The sequence below is a fragment of the Penaeus vannamei genome, chromosome 22 (assembly GCF_042767895.1).
Source record: "Penaeus vannamei isolate JL-2024 chromosome 22, ASM4276789v1, whole genome shotgun sequence".
NCBI lineage: Eukaryota > Metazoa > Arthropoda > Malacostraca > Decapoda > Penaeidae > Penaeus > Penaeus vannamei.
Genome location: NC_091570.1, coordinates 2521493 through 2533383, shown reverse-complemented (window position 1 = coordinate 2533383; position 11891 = coordinate 2521493). Strand labels below are relative to the sequence as shown.

The window sequence follows — 11891 nt, the reverse complement described above, 5'->3', positions numbered from 1 at the left end:
ACGTATTTACTCTCTCCTCTCTCTCTCTCTTCTCCCCCCTCTCTCTCTCTCTCTCACCAAATTCCTTGATAACACGAGGAATTTGTAGCGGAAACAGTAGCCTCATTAGCCTCATGCAAGAAGAGGTTTGGTGTTTGAGAAGAAAGTGACTTTCTTCATCAACTAATATTTAACTGCAGCAGCGAAATCAATTTATCATATCTCTTGCTCGAAGTATACATGTCCACGGTAAAGATGCTTAATCTGTCTTGCATAAATCTCCAATCGCAGACTAACACACACACACACACACACACACACACACACACACACACACACACACACACACATATATATATATATATATATATATATATATATATATATATATATATATATATATATATATATATATGTATGTATAATACTGCAATAAGTCGTCGATATAGTAAAAAGAAGAGGATACATTGAACCATGGAAATAATTATAATGGTATTAGTAATGATAATGGAAATAATAATGATGATAGAAATAATAATGATAATAGAATGATAATAGAAATAATGTTGATGATAGTAATATTAATCATAATCATAATAATAAAGGTAATGGCAATAGTTTTGATAATTGTATTGATAATGATAATAGTGATAATCATAACAGTATAAAATTATGAAAATGGCAACAAGGATTATGGTGATATTAAAAGTAACAATCATACAATCTATGACAACAGTAATTGTGATAATAGAAATGGCAATGATGATGATTATTGGTGATAATGATAATAGTGATGATAATAATTAAAGATAATGAAAATAATAATAATAGTGAAAACTAAATTTACCAACGAAAAAGAAAAATACAGAAGCAAAACTACTACCACTAATAACCATAAAAAATAAGATGATAATAAATATGACTCAATCAGTACAATTTACAAAACATTTTCATCTCAAGAATAATCATGAGACTGACATTGTTATTAATTTGCCTTTAAGATGATCTTTATTATAGCATATTATAAACCGGCGATAACCTGACAAACATATTTTAAAAAGTATCCTATGAACAGCAGACTCATGATACTACATTCACCCCTGTTTGGAATATTACCCCTTCCCCCCCTCCAAAAATATTTGTTATTGAGGGCCGACAAACTCTACGGAAGTATACCATCAGATTTCACTTACAAGAATATGCCCGTCGTAAGTAGTTTGACAAAGGACAAAGAAAAACATGGAAGTATTAGTTCCTCCGCCAGCTTTTAAGTTTACATATATTCATCAACAAGAGCCCTGTGGATCGGAAATCAATGTAATGGCTTTTCTCGCTGTTTGATATATTTCTGCCCTTCTCTCCCTCCTCGCCAAAGGAAAGTAATAGTTCTCGAGGGTCAATAAACACGGGTGTACACCGCCAGATTTCACTTAGTTCTGTACATTAAAGGGATGTTCATTGTGAATCGTGTGATGAAAGAGAGAGTAAAGTGCATATCAAAACTAGTTTCTACATCTTCTGTGCCTAAGTGCGATTTTTGGATCATAGGCGGTCCTTTGTATTCCTCTAGTAAAAGTTTTGCGAAAATAGTGAAGTAAAACAGGAAATGGTTCTCGCAATAGTAGTACTAAAATGAACACGATATTAATCATTTCCAGCATTCGAACAGCAGGACGTGGTGTTCATATAGTGTCAAATGCTCTAAACTTCAGGAGGTAGCGTGGCCGAGCGGTCTAAGGCGCTGGTTTAAGGCACCAGTCTCTTCGGAGGCGTGGGTTCGAATCCCACCGCTGCCAGGCTTTTTTTTTTTTTTTTTTTTTATAGCATTTCACCCGTGGATCTGAGGAGCCATTAGAGATGCGACGTGAGGCTAAAAGGAATTTATAATGGGTAGATATGCATGTCACATGTTCTTATCGCCAGTCTGTGCCTGCATGAGCTATCAAAGTATCTAGCAGGATCTTCTAATTCATATGTCCACAAATATTCACACGCACACATTACCATGAACAACATTCACTAAAACATTATTTGCGAATAATAGCATATTAAGGATCCTTCATCTATAGCGCTACTGTAAAATAAGTTCTACATTTGAGTTTGCATAAAATCACTCTCCTCTCTCTGCATGAAAGGAAACTGATCATATTCTTGGGTAATGCTGGGAATGCCATTGCCTTCTGCAGAAAGAATTCGGTGGACTTTTATGCAAACTCTACATAACAAATATTATAAAAAAAAGTTATGTCTCAATAGTTTCATGTTACCTTTTTCTCACTGGCGGAGACGGAGCAGTATTTGTACTTCTTTTTATCAGCAAGTCTTATTTGCAAATGTGGCAATATAACGTCTATTGACAGGTAGCGGTTTTAGGCACCAGTCTCTTCGGAGGCGTGGGTTCGAATCCCACCGCTGCCAGGGCTTGCGGCACTAAACCTCTGACCCGAAAATTAATTATAGATACTCCGAGAAGAGAAATGTTTTCAGTAAGATCGTGTAAAACATTAGTTTTACTTCCGGACGACACAAAGTTAATAGTCATCCATGTATTTATATTAGGATTCACACGTTCCGTCACTAATGATAATAATCACAATAGTACATATAACTATAGAACAAACAATTCCATTAGTCGCTTGACCTTACCTGAATTCTCGGCCATCCGGTAAAACACACAGGTTAAAGGCAAGTCATGTCACATTTCTTCACATTGCTTAGCAAAAGGACAAGATGACAACTGCTTCTGTTCCCTTACGCTTTTCCTTCGATATGGATGCCTCTCGTGTTCCTCCGGTTTCAAGCGAATCGACTGTTCCACAAACGCCAAACGCATCCAAAGATCCTGATGATGTTCGTATGTGCACACCACATCCTGGGGTCCCGTTGGCGATGCCTGTGGCGGAGGCGGTTGCCTGCCGCAGAAGGGCGATGCGGAAGACGAGGAGGTTCGGTGGGCGTCGGTCAGAGGCTCCCTTTGCGCGGAGAAGACTGGTGTACGAGGCGGAGAGGGAGGAGTGACTTTATAAAACTTTACGACAAATATTATGAAATAAATACATATATCTAAACAGGTTATAGTTTTACTATACATAGTGTTTTAGGTGGAGAGAAAATTCTACATTTTTCAGGAACGCAAGTATTAGACCCTTCGGAAAAAAGACATTGGTTACAGTAATTATGTGTCCACTGTACAATGCAATGTAAAACATATAGCTGCATCCCAAATGTTTCTTGCATAAATCTCCAACTTCAGTCTAGCACAAAATAATATATATGTTGCAAGGAGTCGTCTATCATACAGTATAGAGGTGTTAAGATCCCTGCAAAGAAATATGACCTTACCAAACACTCCCTCTATAAATTATAATGATCCATAAAACAGACAAATAGATTCATAACATAATAAACAAGAAACGCAAGAATTAATCCTTCATCCTAAGGAATCTTGCAATATACTCCATCACATTGACGATTTCCTTTAGGGTCATTTATCACCTTCCTTGCAATATCGCTTGAACGTTTTTGCCTATGATTTTCATTCAACGAAAAAGGCGCCTGTGGAGCTTGCCCGAAGTAGCTGCATCCCAAATGTTTCTTGTATGAATCTCCAATTTCAGACTAGCATAACATTATGTATATGTTGCAAGGGATCGTCTATCATACGGTAAAGAGAAGGTTTTAATATCCCTGCAAAGAAATATGACCTGATCAAATACCCTCACCATAATAAACACGCAAGATGAACACATGAACACAAAAATGAAAATGAAACTAGCCACAATGAGAAATCGGTGTTATATGTATTCAGAAATTAGATTAAAAGCCAATAAAATAGATCGTGTGCTTTAGTGGCCGTACTTATGTCAAGAAAATGAGAGCCTAAAATCTCAGAAAATAGAGAGAGAGAGAGAGAGAGAGAGAGAGAGATAGAGAGAGAGATAGAGATAGAGATAGAGAGAGAGAGAGAGAGAGAGAGAGAGAGAGAGAGAGAGAGAGAGAGAGAGAGAGAGAGAGAGAGAGAGAGAGAGAGAGAGGGGGGGGAGAGCGAGAGTGAGTGCAATAATTGCTACTTCCTTGACAGATATGAATATTACTTGCAGTTATGACAGTATTTAATGAATCATGAACAATAGGGAAACATAAAATACCTAGCATCATAGTGTTCTTTTCAGACGTCTGAAAAAAATGTGTTAAACCTTATCCAACTTTAATTATGCAACAGCTGAGGTCATAAAATGAACTCCCAAACGTCGCTTAACCTTGTCTAACTTCTGGGTTACACGGCAAAGCACTCAAGTAAGAAAGCAAACCACTTCAGTTTCCTTTACATTATTTAGGAACTGAATACGATAGCTACTGCATTAAGTCTTTGACGCGTTTCTTTCAGTGTGGATATCAAATCTCAAATAAAGCCTACCACATGGTGTTTAACCTTATCTGACCTCGGGATCATGTAGAGCAAACAATTCCAGTGGTCGCTTGACCTCACCTGAATTCTCGGCCATCCGGTAAAACACACAGATTAAAGGCAAGTCACGTGATTTTTCTTCGCAGTGCTGAGCATATGAACAAGATGACAACTGCTTCTGTTCCCTTCCGCTTTTCCTTCGATATGGATGCCTCTCGTGTTCCTCCGGTTTCAGGCGAATCGACTGTTCCACAAACACCAAACGCATCCAAAGATCCTGACGATGTTCCCTTGTGCACACCACATCCTGGGGTCCCGTTGGCGATGCCTGTGGCGGAGGCGGTTGCCTGCCGCAGAAGGGCGATGCGGAAGACGAGGAGGTTCGGTGGGCGTCGGTCAGAGGCTCCCTTTGCGCGGAGAAGACTGGTGTACGAGGCGGAGAGGGAGGAGTGACTTTATGCAAACTTTAAAAGGACAAATATTATAAAATAAATATGTATATCTACTTTTCTTTTTCTTTTCATGATACATATATGGTATTTAAGGCATAGGAAAGAGTAGTTCCTCAATCTTTATAAACGTTTGTATTAAACCTTTGTCTTTGAAGGTTGAAGGGCATTGGCTTTAACCTTTTATGTGTGTAAAGAGGTAAAGTTTAGGCCGCGTGTATATCTTCAGATAATTATCTAGTATATTCCTCCAATTCATAAAATGTAATCAAAGTGTAAATAGAACGTATTTACTCTCTCCTCTCTCTCTCTTTGTTGTTCTCTCTCTCTCTTTGTTGTTCTCTCTCTCTCTCTCTCTCTCTCTCTCTTTCTCTCTCTCTCACCAAATTCCTTGATAACACGAGGAATTTGTAGCGGAAACAGTAGCCTCATGCAAGAAGAGTTTGGTGTTTGAGAGGAAAGTGACTTTCTTCATCAACTAGTATTTAACTCCAGCAGCGAAGTCAATGTATCATGTCTCTTGCTCGAAGTATACATGTCCACGGTAAAGAAGATGCTTAATCTGTCTTGCATAAATCTCCAATCTCAGACTAACACACACACACACACACACACACACACACACACACATACACACACACACACACACATGTATGTATAATACTGCAATAAGTCGTCGATATAGTAAAAAGAAGAGGATACATTGAACCATGGAAATGATTATAATGGTATTAGTAATGATAATGGAAAAAATAATGATGATAGAAATAATAATGATAATAGAAATAACAATGATAATAGAAATAATGTTGATGATAGTAATGATAATCATAATCATAATAATAAAGGTAATGGCAATAGTTTTGATAATTGTATTGATAATGATAATAGTGATAATCATAACAGTATAAAATGATGAAAATTGCAATAATGATTATAGTGATATTAAAATAACAATCATACAATCTATGATAACAGTAATAGTGATAATAGAAATAGCAATGATGATGATGATTGGTGATAATAGTGATGATAATAATTAAAGATAATGAAAATAATAGTAATAATAGTGAAAACTAAATTTACCAACAAAAAAGAAAAATACAGAAACAAAACTACTACCACTACTAACCATAAAAAATAAGATGATAATTAATACGACTCAATCAGTAGAATTTACAAAACATTTTCATCTCAAGAATTATGAGACTGACATTGTTATTAATTTGCCTTTAAGATTATATTTATTAAAGCATATTATAAACCGGGGATAACCTTTATCCTTACAAACATATATTAAAAAGTATCCTATGAACAGCGGACTCATGATCCTACATTCACCCCTGTTTGTAATACTACCCCTCCCCCCCCTCCAAAAATATTTGTTATTGAGGGCCGATAAACTCTACGGATATATACCATCATATTTCACATACTCGTGTTAATTTCAAGAATATGCCCGTCATAAATAGTTTGACAAAGGACAAAGAAAAACATGGAAGTATTAGTTCCTCCGCCAACTTTTAAGTTTACATATATTCATCAACAAGAGCCCTGTGAATCGGAAATCAATGTAATGACTTTTCTCGCTGTTTGATATATTTCTGCCCTTCTCTGCCTCCTCGCCAAAGGAAAGTAATAGTCCTCGAGGGTCAATAAACACGGGTGTACACCGCTAGAGTTCACTTCGTTCTGTACATTAAAGGGATGTTCATTGCGAATCGTTTGATAAAGGAGAGAGAAAAGTGCATATCAAATTACTAGTATCTACATCTGTGCGATTTTTGGATCATAGGCGGTCCTTTGTATTCCTCTAGTAAAAATTTCGTGAAAATAACAAAGGTAAAACAGGAAATGGTTCTTGCAATAGTAGTACTAGTAAATGAACACGATATTAATAATTTCCAGCATTCGAACAGCAGGACGTGGTGTTCATATAGTGTCAAATGCTTTAAACATCAGGAGGTAGCGTGGCCGAGCGGTCTAAGGCGCTGGTTTAAGGCACCAGTCTCTTCGGAGGCGTGGGTTCGAATCCCACCGCTGCCAGGATAAAATTTTAACAGTTCACCAGTGGATTTGATGAGCCGTTGTAGATATAGCGTGCGGACAAAAGGAATTTACAGTGAGTAAAAGTTTAAAATGTTCGTATCGCCAGTTCGAACCTGTATGAGGTATCAAATTATCTGGATGAATATTGCTTGACAACATTATTCACATATGATTATAATTATAATTCACATATTCACTGCCCTGAACAACATCCACTAAAAACATCATTTACGATTAATCATTTAACATATCAGGGATCCTTCATCTATATTGCTGATATTAAAAGATTAGATTAAAATTAAGATCTACTTTTGAGAGAAAAGTAAAGATGGAACTGTTTAAATATATATTTATATGATATTTCATATTCAAAGTTTGAATAAAATCACTGTTCCCTTTTCACTTCAAAAATTAATCTCTGGAGAAGGTAGCCTCTGGCCACCACCTACTAAAACGGATAATAATAATAATAAGTATACTGGCAAGATTAATGATAATGATGATAAAATGATGATAGTTATGATGTAAAATAAGGATGATTATGATGATAAAATAATGATGATAAAATAATGATGATAAAATAATGATGATAAAATAATGATGATAAAATAATGATAAAATAATGATGATAAAATAATGATGATAAAATAATGATGATAAAATAATGATGATAAAATAATGATGATAAGATAATGATGATAAAATAATGATGATAAAATAATGATGATAAAATAATGATGATAAAATAATGATGATAAAATAATGATGATAAAATAATGATAATAATAATGATGACAAAATAATGAAAATAATAATGATGATATTAATAATGATAGCAAGAATTATACAGGTATTATTAATAATAACGGAATTAGTAATAACAATGATATTCGTAATAATAATATTAGTAATGATATCAGCAATAGATATAATTATAATGATAATAGTAATTATACTGGCAATGCTAATAACATTGATAATAATAATAATGTTAATAATAATTATGTTGGTAATATTAGTAATAATGATATCAGTAATAATAATGATAATAGGAATTATAAGGATACTAGGAATAATAATGATAATAGGAATAATAACGATAATAGGAATAATATTGATTATAGGAATAATAATGATTATATGAATAATAATGATCATAGGAATAATAGTGATGAAAAAGTTATGATACTAATAATGACAATAATAATGATTATGGTAATAATAATAATAATAATAATAATAATAATTATAATCAAGATAATAATCATGATGATAATGAAAATCATAATAATGATGATAATAATGATGATCATAATGATGATGATAATAATGATGATCATAATAATGGTGACAGTAATAATGATAATAGTAATAATGATAATAATAACAATACTAATATTTATAATAACAATGATGATAATAACAAAATAATAATGGCAATATTATGATATCATCATAATGATTATGGTAATAATAGTAGTAATAATGATAAGAATAAGAATAAAATTAATGGTAATAATAATTGCAGTTTTAATGATAATGAATACTATAATAATGACCATGGTAATAATAGTAATAATTATCAGAAAAAAATATAACAATAATAATAATCATAATGGTAATGGTGATGATGATTTATGTTAATGAGAATATATTAACCAGTAAAACAAAAGAAAATACAAAACAATCCTACTACTGCTGACCCCAAAATACAATAAAAATGATAATTCATGAGTAAATCTACAAAATATCTACAAACCTTTATTAGACTGACATATTATAAGCCGGCGATAGCCTTTGTCTCTCTCTCTCTCTCTCTCTCTCTCTCTCTCTCTCTCTCTCTCTCTCTCTCTCTCTCTCTCTCTATATATATATATATATATATATATATATATATATATATATATATATATATATATGAACGGAAACCGTATGGAGAGGAAACCAATTAACATTCTTCCTCCTCTGTTTTGGTATATCTGAGCTCCCCCACTTCGACCCATCCAAAAAGTAGTAGCTATGGCGGGTCGACAAACTATTGATGGGCTCATCGTGAATCGTTTAATAAAGGATGGAGATAATTACTTACCAAATCATTAGTTCCGTCATCTTCTGTGATTGTGTGCGATTGTTGAATCGTTAGACAGACTTTCGTATTCCTCAGGTAATGTTCTTGTGAAAGCAGTAAGGTGAAACCGGAAATTATTTTCTAATAGTACTAAAATTAATCCGATATAATTTGTAGTATGTGAACTGTCGGGTGATTTTGATTTAGGAGCAAATGCTGGGAACGTTGGTAGGTAGCGTGGCCGAGCGGTCTAAGGCGCTGGTTTAAGGCACCAGTCTCTTCGGAGGCGTGGGTTCGAATCCCACCGCTGCCAGGCTTTTCTTTTTTTTATAGCACTTCACCTGTGGATCTGAGGAGCCATTACAGATACGACGTGAGGCCAAAAGGAATTTATAGTGGGTAGATATGCATGTCAAAATGTTCTTATCGCCAGTCTGTGCCTGTATGAGCTATTAGAGCAAATTCTTCTAATTCACATGCTCAAAATATTCATATAAGCTGAAGTGATCATACACTAAATTATCATTTACAAATAATCATTTAGAATGGCAAGGATCCTTCATCTGCAGTGCTATTGTTAAGATAAGTTCCACTATTGAGAGAAAGGTAAACATGGATCTGTTTAAATATACATTTATTCAATATTAAAAGTTTGGACTAAATCACTCTTCTCTCTCCGCTTCGAAAACCAGTCTCCTCCTGAAGAAGGGAGCCCCTGACCGACGCCCACCGAACCTCCTCGTCTTCCGCATCGCCCTTCTGCGGCAGGCAACCGCCTCCGCCACAGGCATCGCCAACGGGACCCCAGGATGTGGTGTGCACATACGAACATCGCCGTTTGATACACTTGGCGTTTGTGGAACAGGAAAGCCTCTTGAAACCTGAGAAACGGGCGTGATAGCCACATCAAAAGAGACTGCAAAGAGGGAATCTTCTGCAGTAGTCATCGTACAGTATTCAGCCCCGAATGTGACAAAATGTGTGTGATCTGACATTTAACCTGAATGTTTCACCGCGTATCCCTGTGTCAGGTAAGGTCAGCGGAGTTGTTTACAAAATATGTGAATGAATTATATCACTCTTGTTTGACCTAATCCCTTTTACCTAGTCCTTTAGAGGTCAGAAAAAATCTTGTAGGTTATTAGAGGTCATTTACAAAAAAAAAAGAAAGAAAAAAAAAAGAACACATGATCAACGCATTCTGTTTCCGCCTCAGACGAGATTCACCTTTTACTATCTACTGTCGAGTTGATAGAGAGTAAAAACTGCACGTACAATGTATATATTTCATTTCTATTATCTTTTTTTTTTAGTTTTTGAATTTCCGGATGCATCAAAACGAATTGATTATAATCTCGCGTCAACATCACAACCTGAGATGACGTTGGAAATGCCGCTGCCTCCCAATGGAGTTCCAAGGGGGTTGGGGAGGTAATTGTGATGATTTATGTTAATGAGAATATATCAACCAGTAAAACAAAGGAAAATACAACACAATCCTACTACTGCTAACCCCAAAATACAATAAAAATGATAATTCATGAGTAAATCTACAAAATATCTACAAACCTTTATTAGACTGACATATTATAAGCTGGCGATAGCCTTTGTCTATATATATATATATATATATATATATATATATATATATATATATATATATATATATGAACGGAAACCGTATGCAGAGGAAACCAATTAACATTCTTCCTCCTCTGTTTTGGTATATCTCTCTCCGCTTCGAAATCCAGTCTCCTCCTGCAGAAGGGAGCCTCTGGCCGACGCCCACCGAACCTCCTCGTCTTCCGCATCGCCCTTCTGCGGCAGGCAACCGCCTCCGCCACAGGCATCGCCAACGGGACCCCAGGATGTGGTGTGCACAAGGGAACATCGCCGTTTGATACACTTGGCGTTTGTGGAACAGGAAAGCCTCTTGAAACCGGAGAAACGGGCGTGATAGCCATATCAAAAGAAACGACAAAGAGGGAATGTGCTGCAGTAGTCATCCTACAGTATTCAGCCCCGAATGTGACAAAATGGATAAGGATAAGTCATATGCGAAGCTGAGCCTCGCCCGGGCTATGGGGGAGCCCGGCCTGTGCCGACTAATGTCGACTCGATCACCGTGTGTCAGCAAGTGCTGACGCGACAGAGCTTAGTCCTTACCCACCGTGGTGCCCGGCCACAGCAGTAACCTCCGGGCGACAATTGCAACTTCTCGCGCCTGGGCGGGGCGCGAACCGCCGACCCCTCGGATGAGAGGACAGCACGTTACCACTGTACTAGCCTGGAAGCTGTGACAAAATGTGTGTGATCTGACATTTAACCTGAATGTTTCACCGCGTATCCCTGCGTCAGGTAAGGTCAGCGGATTTGTTTACAAATTATGTGAATGAATTATATCACTCTTGTTTGACCCAATTCCTTTGCCTAGTCCTTTAAAGGTCAGAAAAAAACTTGTAGGTTATTAGAGGTCATTTACAAAAAACACATGATCAAAGGTCTTTGTTTCCGCCTTAGACGAGATTCAATTTTTACTATCTAATGTAGAGTTGAAAGTGAAAAAATACTCTTAAAATAAGTGTATATTTCATCATTCTTCGTGTTATTGTATGTCTCTTTTTTAGTTCAAAAAAATTTCGGATGCAATAAAACGAAGTGGTCATAGTCTTGCGTACACATCACATCCTGGGATCACGTTGGAAATGCCTTTGTCTCCCGCAATAGGAAATTCGATGGACAAGGGGACCGTCCCTGGCGATTTAGTTCCATGGGTAGGGTGGGGGGTGGGGGTCGGGGAGTTAAATTCAGTTATTGATCCTAGCGTATTGCTACATGTGTGAGGAAACTGCCCTTTGATTGGTTGATTCCGTTTCGGACTATTTCACGGTGTAGCAGGGGCGCAAGCAACGTGAGGTGACCGTGCAATTTCGCTCAT

General features: G+C 36.2%; 3 non-coding genes across 3 annotated transcripts; all 3 read left to right on the top strand.

The window, feature by feature from the left end:
- The first annotated feature begins 1693 nt into the window (after positions 1 to 1693).
- On the top strand, positions 1694 to 1775 carry TRNAL-AAG (transfer RNA leucine (anticodon AAG)). The gene has a single exon. It is a non-coding gene; the product is annotated as a tRNA-Leu (tRNA).
- Positions 1776 to 6800: 5025 nt separating this feature from the next.
- On the top strand, positions 6801 to 6882 carry TRNAL-AAG (transfer RNA leucine (anticodon AAG)). Its single transcript has one exon. It is a non-coding gene; the product is annotated as a tRNA-Leu (tRNA).
- Positions 6883 to 9184: 2302 nt separating this feature from the next.
- Positions 9185 to 9266, top strand: TRNAL-AAG (transfer RNA leucine (anticodon AAG)). The gene has a single exon. It is a non-coding gene; the product is annotated as a tRNA-Leu (tRNA).
- The last annotated feature ends 2625 nt before the right edge of the window (positions 9267 to 11891 follow it).